Raw genomic sequence first — 15,170 nt, forward strand, 5'->3', positions numbered from 1 at the left:
CAGTTTTGTATTTATGCTTCAATTGTGATTTTGGTTCTCGTATCTCTCATCAAGCGCTCCAACACAGATGAATTTGGCGCTAAAATCCTAAGGTTAAGAGTTTCGACTTAACATGAGATGGACCATGAACACTTTTCAATATCCTAACAGCACAAGATGTGCTAGGCATGTGCCATTTAAGGGTCCCAGCTACTTTTTAAGTATCCGATACTTGGAACATATGGTATTCATGTGCTAAGCATGTACTTCAGCTACCGAAAGTTTTATGTACTTGTTGCATCTAATTGATATTTACAGGTATGTACTACAAATGTAGCATTATATATCTGGCTCAGTTTTGCATTGTGACAAGCATTTGTTTCTTATATCAGCACTTGGGACATATATCTTTCAATTCTAGGTACGTCCTTTAGGCGCATACTTTTTCAGATACTTATGACACATAACTGATATTTGCAACGATATCACGAATGACAGTCAGCTGTTTGCAGTTGCTCATGCGCAGTAACATGCAAAGGTTTTTCGCGTTTTCTGATTCACTTCCTGAATGGAATAATTACGTACATATACGATATGTTAACTGCTATATTTATTTTTTGAATATTGTTAGGTAGTATAATTTGTTGATGAGATGTGATGGCGAAATTTTATTTGAGGATGTTGAATACACTGCGAATGGACTTTGCTCCGTTGTTTCTCTGTTTTGTTTTGGCTGTGTCAACTTAAACTACTGTTGTACTCAGGTACGCAATTTTTACACCCATCTCAAACACTCGAACCCCTTTCCTTACATAAGCAATACTCTTGGTGAAATTGATAATTTCGAGTACGTTCTTATTCTTTATCCCTAACATAGGTAAATAATTAACTGATCCCATATGTATTAAATATCCTTCTAATTCATCAGTTATGTCATCTCTTTCTTCTAAATTCATCCAACAAAGTTGATGCATTGTTGCTTCCAGTACACAATCACTTAGAAAAAGAGATTCAACAAATGCATCAAATTTGGAAGATGAATTTAGAAGAAAGAGATGACATAACTAGTGAATAAAAATTAAGATAAATCTTTCGTACATATGTGATCAGCGAATTATTTACTTAGTGTTAACAACTAAGAACGTGCTCAAAATTATCAATGTCACTAAGAGTACTGCTTATTTAAAGGGAAGTGTCAGATATATTTCTTTGAGATATTTGAGCTACATAAGGTACATGCCAGGTACATGCATAGCATGTACTAAACAGCCCAAACACATGCTCTGTACGTGACTGGAATGTACCTAAAGTGCTGTGGATGATATTCGCTTCTGCCAAGAACATACCTAGAACATACTACGCACGTTCCCTAGGTACATGTCAGGCATGTGCCTAGGAACGGACATACACTGTGATTATCACTTGCCATCCATGTGATTTCTCTCGTAGGTACAGAAGGCACATATTGGGCACATTCTGAGAGAACATGATAGGTGTATGCCTGTTGTGTAATTGTGCTGTTAGGGTATATATCAAGGGTATATAAAGGTCACTGAAAAAAGAAAAATTACACAATAGTTTAATTGTAAATGATACACACACACATTAATGCAGCGATACCGATGAAAATTCCATGGGCATACTTAAATTGTAATTTATCATGTTTACCTTATGACGCCATCCTTAAGAACTATTATGCTACTTAAAATGGATCCGCGGTAGTCAAAAACTGCTTAAATACACCTTCCAATTTCTGAAAACATTTTAATTCTGTTTCGTTTACTATATAAGTTCAGTGGTACACTCAACGTACTCAGGAACATTGTTTGTTGGTTCAGTGGGAGCACTTGCCTCCCTGAGTTTGAGGACTACATACACTTTAATCAATAGTGTAATAATATACTAATGAAAGACGGGAAGTTCTACTGATCTCTGAGAATCATCCTCCTCATCCACAAACAAAATCTGAAATGAAGCTTCTGTAACATATCGTAGCACATATGCACCATGTACTATAGTACATGGTGCATAGTCATGCACATGTATCACGATACGTTCTATTTAATGTTCCATCCATGACAATTTACATATATTGTATTGTGCATAGCTCACCTAAGAGCTCTCCAGCACTTATTCTACTCATATTTGTCACATGTTTCGTACACCTAAGATTCCTACAGTTGGCACATAATGTGCTTAACTTTCTATCTCACCTACTCAGAATGCAACCTCCGTCTCTTGTCTTGGCTTATTATAGAATGTTCTTTGGACGTTTGCACCAATCGTACTGAAGGTTTATTTGTTTCACTTAGTGGCTGGATTTCTGCCCCTACCAACTTACATCCAAATCTCACAATAAATATTCTTCTCTTATATGTTCTGATGGCATTCAATTGTAGAAATTTCCATGGAAAGGGACAATCACTCCAATCCCTGAACGGTTGAGGGCATTGTATCTGCTAAATATAAGTCAAACCTAACTTTTCCTTTTGTTCTAGTGGCATCTTTCTAGATGTATGGTATCCTACAACTTCTTTAGAAGTTTCTCGTTCAAACTCAGCATTACTGTCATTCTCTTCGAAATCAGTCGTCTCGTAATCCCTTTTTCCCAACATATGCAGAATACTTTATATAAGCATTTTCTCAGTAGATGTTACTACTAATAGAACTTTCTTGATGTTATTGTGCCCGAAAAAGTCATTTTATGTATATAAGTGTTGTTTCTCTTTGGCTGCAAAACCAAGATGCAAATTATTATTTTCCTCTCAATGGACGTGTCAAATAGTGCCATTTCTGAACAAAAATTGTAATTATATTTGAAGGAAAATACCCCCTTTTGAAAGGAAATACTAAATATGGTTTTCTATTGATTCCTATATTATCTCTACCTCATAGAGGTAAAATGTCGAGTATACATTTTCCTTCTTTAAGCAATACATTTGATTAGTCTTATGTTATTTCACGCTCTAGTATCAGTAGTATTCTCTGGGCTGAAGTCGGAAACCTCATAATTGTGTAAGTATCAAGTGACAAAATGTCGAGTCTTAAGAGATGTTTACCTGAGAAGAATCACGATTTGTTTATTAACTTATGTAACTTCTAATATATGATACATAATAGACAATTTTGGGTCGTCTTTAATTTTGTGTCATATGACGAGGAAATCCTTAGGGTGCACAAAGAATCCAGGTTGGCAAAATACGCATTGGTTACTAAAGCTTCATATAGTTTGTAAGTAATATAAATATAATAAGGAAAAATTTTTAAATGATCTCGAAACATCATAGAAAGTAATGTTCCAAAACATCAATTAGAAGTTTAAAGACATAGATGAAATACTTAAGCATAATCTTGCTTGAGGTCCGCGCGGACAATAGATTAGTGTTATAAGATAATTAATGGAAAATTCCATAAGGAAGTCAATTATTAATATAACAAATTACAACTTACACCGGTACAGTTGCACTAACATATCTATTATTTACATTTCAATTATTGTGCGTTAAAAACATAGGCCCAATAAATACGGCAAATGTTTATGGTCCATACAAAATCAATGCTTTAACACTAGAATACCACAGGAACATATGTATTCTTAGATTTATAGATTTACCTATACCCCTTTCTTAGATTTACCCCTTTCTTGGATTTATAGTCTACATTTGAAAATGGCACATTCATATTTTATAACAATATAAAAGTTTGTTTTGACTCTAAATGGACAATGATCTGGAGGTGATTCACATCAACCAAATGCTCAAGGAATTGCTTAGAACGTACTTATAGTCCTTGAGCCAGAGGGGGTGTCTGGTTTCATCTCGAGGGAGTAAATGCCACCTGCATTTCTGAGTAGCTAATATTCTGAACTTTCAGATTTGGCATGATACTTTTCTGAAAGCGGTAGCTTTCAGGGGGTAAACCCCCCAATTTAGAATCTTACAGACATTTTTTACTTAGCTCAGTGGTCTTTTGAAATACCTATATATCTGTCCACTTTAGTCATAGAACAATGAGTTATACCTCGTTTGATTTGGAATTAAATAGGCTTTAAAGTGATGTAACACACTTACCTATAATACTGACGAAAGGGAAGTAATAAGGGAAAATTTAAGAAAAATTCCCTAAAAATTCCCTTTTTACCACTTTCTTCTCTTATTACGTGGCAACACTGCATGAGGAGTAAAGGACACCTATATTTCAGAGTAGCGAATACTATAGGCTTTCATATATGGTATGATACTTAACTGTGGGTGGTAGCTTTCAGTTGCTAAAACCCCCTTTTTAGATTTCTAATGAAAATGGTAACGAAATCCCGTGGTCTTTCGAAATTCCTCTAACTATGTTCGTTATGATCACAGAAGTAAAAATTACGTCTCTTTAGTTTGAGAATTATATAGGCTTTTAGATGATTAATACAGTTTTCAATAGTACTGACGAAAGGGAAGTAATAAGGGAAAACGTAAGAAAAATTCCCTAAAAATTCCCTTTTTACAATTTTCTTCTCTTATTACGTGGCAACACTGCATGAGGAGTGAAAAACTCCTATATTTCAGAGTAGCCAATACTATAAGCTTTTAGATATGGTTGATACTTGCCTGTGGGCGGTAGCTTTCAAGGAATAAAACCCCCTTTTCAGATTCTTTAGTCCTTGAGAGGCAGAAAATTTAGTAATGATTGCGAGAAAAGTTTGGTTAAAAAAAAAAAAAAAACTGTAATAAGTTTTCTGATCCTGGTTTTATATAATTGAATAACTGACCATGAAAGATCAGAAAATTCTAAAGTTTCTGTAGGGAAAGAGAAGCGGAGGCAGGAAGAAGGGTTATGTCTTTCAGTTTCAGTTTTTTTTTTTTTTTTTTTTTTTTTTTTTTTTTTTTTTCCAGAGTCCGTTAGTAAATTGCTTGGTGTTTGAAGTGAACTGAATGGTGCAAGAGATTAGATCTATATGCTTTATAAACATTTCGAAAACATAATATTTTAACTTTGAAAATATTTTGATTGTAAAACATCATGGCGGTATGTAAGTTAAAGAGAAGTTAGTAACTCAGTATGGTAATGTTTACAGCATCATTAGAAACATTCTTCACATATCAAGATCTAAATAACATTCTATTTACATTACATTAGTTATGTTGATCATCATTCAAATATGCCATGAAAATAATAATCACATGGAAAAATAGGCGTGTCTTATGATATAGTTTGTAGCCAATTGCATATTCACAGTGTTTGTTGAATACTTATATCCTTTATTTTGATTCATTCATCTTCATCTGAGTCTACAACTTCGTCTAACAATTCAGATATTTCTTCATCTTGATGATTGGCACATCTTTGGATTTTTCACATGTCAGTACACTTTAATGCATGTTTCATGCACTCACAATCGGATGGCACACAGTTCTTAGCACACGTACACGACAACAGCTCCATCACTTCTTCTGGTGCAGGCCGACAATCCATCCAATCGATGTCAAGCTCACCCGATGCGTTTGTCCTCCAGCCATGAAGATTGGGACTTGGTATGTCAGGATTCGCTTCCAGTGCTTTCTCCCAAATGGTTGCTTGGTAGTTAGCTCTCTGGATATGTTTTTCAAGAGCCTTCTTGCATGGTGGTAGCAGATGGAATTCAACTAAACCTTTCTTTGCACAGAACAGCTAGTACCTTAATTCATTTACAGAGTTCACATTGTGACCATACAACCTACAAACGAACTTTTCTACTATATCCATCGTCTCTTTCTTGGGTTCAAAACTTTCTGACAGTTCCGTCAGTGCCTGTACAAACTCTCCCTTTTTAAAAAGTGTAAAAGCTTTACACTTTCCCTTACCAGGAAAAGCACTCACTGTATCACAGCCTGTGATAGCATGAAATCCTGCTAAGGCTGCACAAATGCTTTCCCCATTTGCGTGATATATTTTGTTCATATCGTGGTAACAAAGACGGTTAGATGTTCCACTCTTCAGGAAAATATGTCCTCGATGCTTTGTTAGTTCGTCAAAGGTGCTCAGTACTTTGACTGCAACATCTGTATCTTCACTGTCGATTATAATGGTAGAGCAGCCTGATCTAAGAGCATGAAATGCATGAAGCACAAGTCTTGTGTCTGCTTCCTCCTGTGAAGACCATAATTCTGGAATGTTTGTCACTGGTAATGTTGAAGACAGTTGACAGCACTCCTTCTCGCATGTTAAAAACAATTTTGTTACCCAGTTTTTGAGTATACTTTGAAAGCTGCCACTCTTTCCACAGAAAGTGAATGAGCTCACATCTGTTATTAGTGTTGCTCAAGAATTTTCTCCAGTTTCTGATTGGATGTCCAGCCATGATGTTTTGAATATACATACTGTCCTCAGAGACTCTCCGCATTCTTTCTGCATTTTTTATAGACCTACTTTCATAGGTATCAAATATGATATCAACACGAGGGCAACGACCAGAATCAAGTAATATTTTTGAAAGTAACTTTTCTGCTAGGAGGCCAAATGTTTTAGGTACTTCCATTAATTTGTGCACCTGGCTCATTGCGTCAACAATGTATGCTGAAGTCTCTTCCGGTATTGTTTCTGACTCGCAGTTTCTACTTAACATATGCATCAGCTTTGACTTGACGGTTTTCCTAATGGTTCCCTGTGGCGTTGCCAGAGACCAAGGTAATTGTCCAAGAGGATAAACAAGCACTTCCCTCATGTTCAGATTCCTTTTTTGAGCTATTATAGCCATCTGGGCAAAAATACCCCTGCCTGCTTTCAGAATAACGTCTCTCCCTTTAACTTTAATAGTTTTACTTTTCTTTGAATGGGCAAACGTCTTTAATCCTTGCTTACGCATTGGAGCGTGGAATGCCCCTGGCTGCACACCTTTCTGGAGGCGTTGCTCTTTAAAGTTCTTATATGCTTTCTCACCTTTCTCATAAGCATTAAATAAGTCGTTTGTGATGTCTACAGAAGCTACCATACCAGAAGATATATTTAGCAGATTAGATTCCTTGAAAGGATTTGTCCATTCCTTCGTCAATATCTCAACCATCGACGAAACATTTTTTTCATCCTTCTTGATTCTCGATGGTGAAAGGTCATGATGAGTGATTTTACTTTTTAGCGAAGACTTTGTGGCTTCTCTAAGGATACGTAGAAATTCTGCCCTTACATCTGAAACTAAATAGTACCTTTCAACAGCAGCCTGCCTGGTGCTAAATTTGATTATTCCAGCAGGCCTTTGGGTATCTTTGTTGACAGTCTCTTCAATTACTTGGTCTGCAGGAATTTTCCCAAATGGATTGACTGTCCCCATTTGGACGGAGAACTCGCCTCTCTGAAATGCTTCATACACAGTTGGATGATTTTTCTCAAGACCTAACATTTCATTGTAATATACCGAAAGATAGCGTGCATAATTTAGATGGTCATATGCAAAACACCACGGGATCATCTTTCGAATACTTACCAGATAAAGCGGCCAGTTACCTTCTCTTGTTGCGCGAACTGTCATTGAAAGAACATCTACCATATCGACGTAGGATATCCAAAAGGAAGATAGGTCACCATTTTCGTGCCTTAGGTGGTCCACATATGCTTCAAACATTTTCCAAATTGTTACAAAAGACTGTTCTGACAAAATTTGAGATAACTGCTCAGTAGTGGCGTCTCCTATTTCCTCGAATAATTGAGATATGTTAGACTCAGCACAGGAAAGATATCTACGTACTCGGACTGTAACCATAACCGGAATTCATTGAGGATTATTCTCATCAGTGACACAAATGCTAGCTTGTGCATACGAATAGCACGGTTATAATGTTTCCCTTGTAAACTTCGAATTATGGATCCCTCAGCAACAGTTCCTGATTCGGATAAGAGCTCCGGCAAGCCAGAATCTTGAAATGGTCTACCGATGATGCCCATGAAGTTACAAATAGTATGGAATCCTCCAAGATTTAATACTATTGTCCGGTACTTTTCAGGATTCTTCCATACAATTTCATTTGCTTTTGAGTAAATAGCTAGATCTGCAGATAGAACTAAAGACTGAAGTTGTAGTTGCTTCTTTATGATGAGTGAACGATTTAGTATCCCATGTATTGTAGTCATACTTGTTGCTAGCGAATTTATTGTTGGTAGGTAGCTAAGCTTGTTGGTTGAATTTCACGATCCCTCAGTAGATTGATTTGAATCCAGTCCAACTTGGAATTAGCTGATTCTGGGGATCTATACACCGCAACATAATCCAAAATAAATTCTTAGACCTTGACGCTGCAACGAACTCTTCACAAATAGGATCATCATACCCAATTACAACTGGACCAACTCTTTTCCCAGGAATGTAAAGCGTTAGCTCTTTCGTGGCACCAACAAAAGTTCGTTGTCTTGTCTTTACTGCCATTTTTGTTGTAACCAGACTACTAATTTGTGACTTTGATTCTAACTGTATTGCTATTCCATTCACACGATGAGTGGTTCCCGCTCCAGACAGGGTCTCCTCCAACCTATCAATGTTATCCCAAGCAAGTTGAGTAAATTTACCAGGCACAATATTTCCAGGTAGGGCTACACGATCATCTTTCTCTTTCGAAAGCCCACGGAACTTCGTTACCATTTTCTTTAAGAATCTAAAAAGGGAGTTTTAGCAACTGAAAGCTACCACCCAGAGTGAAGTATCATACCATATCTGAAAACTTATAGTATTGGCTACTCTGAAATATAGGAGTTTTTCACTCCTCATGCAGTGTTGCCACGTAATAAGAGAAGAAAATTGTTAAAAGGGAATTTTTAGGGAATTTTTCTTACATTTTCCCTTATTACTTCCCTTTCGTCAGTACTATTGAAAACTGTATTAATCACCTAAAAGCCTATATAATTCTAAAACTAAAGAGACATAATTTTTACTTCTGTGATCATAACGAACATAGTTAGAGAAATTTCGAAAGACCATGGGATTTCGTTACCATTTTCATTAGAAATCTAAAAAGGGGGTTTTAGCAACTGAAAGCTACCACCCACAGTGAAGTATCATACCATATTTAAAAGCTTATAGTATTCGCTACTCTGAAATATAGGTGTCCTTTACTCTTCATGCAGTGTTGCCACGTAATAAGAGAAGAAAATGGTAAAAAGGGAATTTTTAGGGAATTTTTCTTAAATTTTCCCTTATTACTTCCCTTTCGTCAGTACTGTAGGTAAGTGTGTTACATCATTTTAAAGCCTATTTAATTCCGAATCAAAAGAAGTATAACTCATTGTTCTATGACTAAAGTGGACATATATATAAGTATTTCAAAAGACCACTGAGCTAAGTAAATAATGTCTGTAAGATTTTAAATTTTGGGGGTTTACCCCCTGAAAGCTACCGCTTTCAGAAAAGTATCATGCCAAATCTGAAAGTTCAGAATATTAGCTACTCAGAAATGCAGGTGGCATTTACTCCCTCTAAATGAAACCAAACACCCCATTTTTCGGGGTCTGGCTCAAGGACTATTACACTTATGGATCCTTCTCCTCGAAACAGACGAAATGTAGCGACAGGTAGGTATTTCTTGAAATGTGCAGAAACACTCAACGCACAACCAACCAATCTTATCGAAACTCTCAATCGAAAAGTAGGATGAGAATCTTCACACCACATCAGTTTCTAGAAAAGATGATGACATCACTTACAGTTTACCAAGAAAAAAACAAATATCCAAATTCGGGACACTTTTAGAGACACCCGTATATTTACAAAATACAAGCATGTTAATCACAAAAGTAAAACAAATACTGAAATATCCTTGAACTTTCTTCTCCATTATTATGGTCTCAGTAAATTTAACCAAAAATATATCAGTGTTCAGAAGAAACCTCTATCATTATCCCATCTTAGAAAGAAGATTGCTTAAATTGAGACAAGACATACACCGTATATAAAGATGGAACATCGTACTCATTCCGAATTATCACACTAAGCACAACAGTGTACTTCTTCAGTTGTACCTGAACAGGATATGTGACTTAACTTGGTATATCCAAAACATTGGACCCATTCTTTAGTGAAGGTGCTATAAGCACTCTCGCACACCAAACAATGTGTCCCTTTCTTCCTTAACAGCACAAGTACATAGCAAGCATATGCCTATCATGCTGCCTCAGGTACATGAGGATATGCCCCGAATGTGTCTTATGTACCTATGAGAGAGAAATCACATGGGTGGCAAGTGATAGTCACAGTCTATGTCCGGCCCTAGGCACATGCACGACATGTACCTGGGGAACGTACCTAGTATGTTCTAGGTATGTTCCCCATGCCGCAAGCGTCAAGGAACCACAAAATTACTGCCCCAAAATATGTTAAATCGCCTATATGCGTAATGTGTTTACATTAAGGTGAGTCTAAAAACACTTTAAACAAGTGGGAAAAAAATACTCCAGTGTAGGGTTAGCGCGAACCATGAATCTTTGGATTACTTGCACTCTTCCGACTTAGCCACGGAGGCGATGAAGAGAATATCGCCTGTAGAGGGATAAATTATTGAGGTCTTTTGAATTTGACTAATCAGATAGCTCCTTTAACCGTGTATATTCAACGATAACCGTTTGGGATCAGATAAAATCTACTCGCCATGTAATTTTATAACAAAATGACGAGTGTCTATTTACTTTATTTTATGGTTCTTCCATATTCACTTTCATACGATCGGCGACAGTTGCCATCTAATAAAGTTGATGCGTTTGTTGCTTCTAGTACACAATAGCTTAGAGAAAGAAGCAACAAATGTTGATTGATTGATTGATTTTTAGTTTAGCGTCCCTTTCAGCAGCGAGGCTATATGAGACGTGGACCTACTGATTAACGTGGAATCCGAACCACATGAGCTCCCGCCGGGAATCGAACCCGGGTCTCCCACGCCAAAGGCGCGTATGCTAACCGCTTAGCCACGAGGAAGCTCGAAGCAACAAATGTATCAAATGTAGGAGATGAATTTAGAACACCTAAATGTAGCATGCCTAGCACATCTTGAGCTGTTAGGATATCTGAAACAGGATGTATCTAAAGGACGTACCAAGAACATGACAGATATATGTCCCAAGTGACGACATAAAAACAAATGACTGTTAGAGTGCGAAACTGAGCAGGTATATAAATTCTATATTGTGGTACATAGTTGCAAATATCAATTAGGTGTAGCAAGTACCTAAAACTGTAGGTATCTGAAGTACATATCATATGTGGTAAGTGTCGGACACCTAAAAAGTAGCTGGGTCACCTAAATGGCACATGCCTAGTACATCTTGTGCTGTTAGAGTTCTTTTGAAGCAATACCTATATTTTTCTGCTGCGCACTATTCCAGAAATTGAGAGTTGGTTAAGTTTTTCAGTCTTTGTCAGGGGTAAAAGTGAAGGGGAATGTGGGGGGATGTTGTCCCCCTGCTTCCAGAAAATATTCGAGGCGTCCCCCTACCTTTTCAGATCCACTTTTACCTCTGGTCTTTGTAGTGCTGCGATGTGGATCTCTCGTTCGGAGAATAGCTTTATATGGAGACAAAGTTAGTATTATTGTATTCTTTATTGACATACTTGTATTTCTTCTGTTGTTGACTGTCGAATGAAATTTAGAAACTGTAGTAATATCTTCTGGGGATATACGTAATAATTGAGTAAGGAAATGCTGAAGCCATTGTTCAACTTCGTGGTCATAACAAATTTGCAGAGGCCCAAACATACACATCTAGCGGGTTGCAACCTGTGAGTGCAGCGCAGTAGTAAGCTGAAAAACACTATTTTTTTTCAGACGCGAAATCTAAAGATATAGGTATTTCAGAACCGGATTTTGTTTAGATTGTCTAACGTAAGAGGCAACATATTTGATATACTCGAAAAATAATTCACCTGTGATTCATCTATTTGCACATGTATCTTCCGGACTTTTGTCTGTCAACTCTGGTTTTTGCTTCTATCTCGTAAACATGAATGCTGGAGGAACAGGTTTTACAAGCGTTAACAGCACAAATAATTTTGCGTTTCTACCTCTCTCTCTCTCTGCTCTACATAATAACGTCACCAATTAGCTGCTTTCTTTCCTGTCCTAGAACTTTTAAAGGGTCCTGCACGATTCTTATTCCCGTTTTGTCACAATTATAGATAGTAATACCCGTGAATGCACATTTTCCCAATAGCTCGAAAATCACATTGCAAATTAAATCCTACACACAAGCACATGATATTGGCCCCGATGATCTGAGCTAGTATTCGGATGTCAAGCTGAGAAAAAGTACAATGACTTTTCACCAACTGTCTTCTGATTTGTATTAAATCTGTGTTCAATATTATATCATTGCGTTCGGCGAGTTGACAAGCTAATGTTCACAGGTTGGAACACGTTAGGCCAAACATAATCTTCTCCATGTTAAGAATGTAGTTAGACGTCTCATTTTCGAAGCTTTCATCAAAGACAATAACGAATCGGCCAAGATGTTCCTTACCATCAACTGCGATCCTGTTCTTCCCCAAAAGTCTTCTGGAAAATGTGGGTTTTCGGACATTGTTATTCGTGGCTGATATTCGGACAGCAAGATTTTTGTCGAATACATAAAATTTTGCCTTCATCATATCAAATTCTATCCATTTCCCACGCTCAGTGTTTCGTTGGTGATAACTCGTAGATGCCTTTCTGTAATGAAAATAGTGAAAACATCTTTAACTATTGAACGTAGGAATGTGACAGTAAAGACTACATTTGTATATATTAAAATTAACAGATGACCTAGGCAGATCGATACTACCGAACAAACTCGTGCGAGATATCGAGATATCGTGTACAATTTAGGCCTACAATTACAACAGATAGTGAACTACGAGAATATATTTCGGCATAAAAAGAAATGTTCACTAAGCACCTACAAATAGCCTATGTAGGACATTGATAAATATTCAGCGAATTAAACAGTCAAATTCATGATCAAGTTGAATATCATGGTTAAGCGTGACAATTTTAGGATTAATCAATACTTGAAGTGAGCGAACGAGAGAAACGATGTCTCCTCACTCTTTAAATTTTTTAAGTCGTGTTGTCCTACTTTATTTTTTCAGGAAAGCAGAGGAAATACTAGGGTCCAAGGTGAAGGGAGTGTTACTTATTTTATGTCCGTTTATTGTCTTTCCAGGAGCACAAGGGTTCATGACACATTTCAATAGCGTTCTCCTACTTGTCCTGATACACTACATGTACTGAGGTTAATACAAGTATCACCCCAATTGAAATTAGCGAACACTAGCTTATCAATGAAGAGCTCAGAACTGATGCTAAGGCAGTTTTTAACTTCTTTCTCTTACTATTTTAACTGGTGTACTCATTCATTCGTTTGTAAATTCTGAAAATTATAATTGTAAATTAGTAGATTAAAACGTTCCAAATCGTATTTAATGATATTCATTATTGCTTTCATTCGTATATCTCTTCACTGAAAATTTACTATAATTTATATTGGCATATCGTTAAACAAACGCCTTAAAGAGACCACCAATATTTTCAAATTCCACTAAAGCTCCTACAAGTTAAACATTCATCTAATACAGCGTTTCCCAACCGGTGTGCCGTGAATGGGCCACTGGTGTGCCGCGAGGAATCGAAACAAATTTATTAATTTTTGAAGAATCAAATTGTAAAACGCAGGGAAAAATATATATTTGTATTTCACATTACTATGAACCTCTACTATGAATCTATAATTTTAAGTTTCATATCGTGTTACTGTTCTGTACATTTCTAATGTCGAAAAAAGTATTTGTTGTCATTGTTATGACCGTTATTGCTTTCTTATTGTTGCAGACTATTTCGTAAGTTGAAAATTTAAAATATCATTCAATCCTTTCGACAAATTACCTACATTTGTGTTTTAAAAGTAAATGAGATTTGTTTGTTCGTTCGTTATTTAGTGATCTTTCTTCTTAATAAAAGGTTGGATACAGTTTTTAAAAAGAAAGCGTATTTTTAAAAACTTGAGTCCAATATTTCATTGCAATTGTTTTGTTTTTAAATTAGAATGAAACATAAGCATAATGATTTTCCACGGGGAAAACAGTGTTCGAGCTTTCTTCTCTGTGAGAAGGAGATCAATAATCACAGAAAAAATACCACTGTGTTTTATATGTACAAATAATATCTATAAGTGTGCCGTGAGAATTCAAGTAACACTCGTAGTGTGCCGCAAGTTGAAAAAGATTGGGAAACGCTGATCTAATAGCTACAATTCTTGTTTTATTTATTCCTACGTCAATTGACATTTTTTTACTAAAACCTATGCTACAAATACGTTCCTTTTGCAGCGTATTCAAGAACAAGCATTTTCCTATAACGCATGAGATAGGCTACTATTGGATACATTTTTATTTCTATTGTTAATATTCCTAAGAGGGGACAGTGTCCCATCTTAGGAGCTTTGTGCGTGTCCCGTTTTAAGAATCTGACTTCTGTTTAACTTGTTCTCACGTTTTACAAATATTCCAAGCTGGCGTAGCGTCACAGTGCTTTGTTTAGTTTTCTTGAACTGTAACGTATCTACGCGCGAAAAATAGTTGTTGTACATGCCCTTGTATAGCTGTAATCATATTTTGTATCCTTCACAAATATTTTACAAAATGTGGTTCATACATCTAGTTTTCTTTCCTCACAGCTCGTCACTTCTAACGTTGCCCTCACTCTTCGTGAGAACTCTCCTAACAGCACACAATTACGAACCAAAATACTTTTCAAGGCAAGATTGCCACTGTCTCATCTTATGAGCAGTCCCATTTGAAAGAACTTTCCCCTATTTTTGGAACTCTCATGCTATTGTAAGTATTGGAAAACCCCCTTTACATAAGGTATTACAACACAATACACTGTGTGATTACAGTAGATCGTATGGACCAGTGTACTCCATGAAATCTGGTTCTAAATGTTGCTTTATAAATGTGTTTTTAAACTAATTGTATTTGACTGTAATAAACTCATCAGTTCTGTAAAAATCGAGTCATGAGATAAATTACGTAAACTTCATTCTTTAGTTATGTGAGGAACTGCATACTCTATACACCACAGCGAGAAACATGCCAAGAAGTTGAGAAGAATTAAAAACACTGCTACTGTATTTTCTGAATTTAAGTTGCAACAAGCCTTATGCACCAAATATGAAAGAAAGAGGAATGGAAGTGTGGAGTGTCAAATATGTTGTATTAGTAT

The 15,170-nt window shown here is 36.4% G+C and overlaps 1 protein-coding gene across 1 annotated transcript in view; it reads left to right on the plus strand.

The window, feature by feature from the left end:
• LOC145674418 (uncharacterized) overlaps positions 1 to 15,170 on the plus strand; it is a gene marked incomplete in the record, with an annotated part of 974,191 nt that overhangs the window by 932,676 nt on the left and 26,345 nt on the right.

Source organism: Thermobia domestica, chromosome 2, assembly GCF_964235325.1.
Source record: "Thermobia domestica chromosome 2, izTheDome1.hap1.1, whole genome shotgun sequence".
NCBI classification, from domain to species: domain Eukaryota; kingdom Metazoa; phylum Arthropoda; class Insecta; order Zygentoma; family Lepismatidae; genus Thermobia; species Thermobia domestica.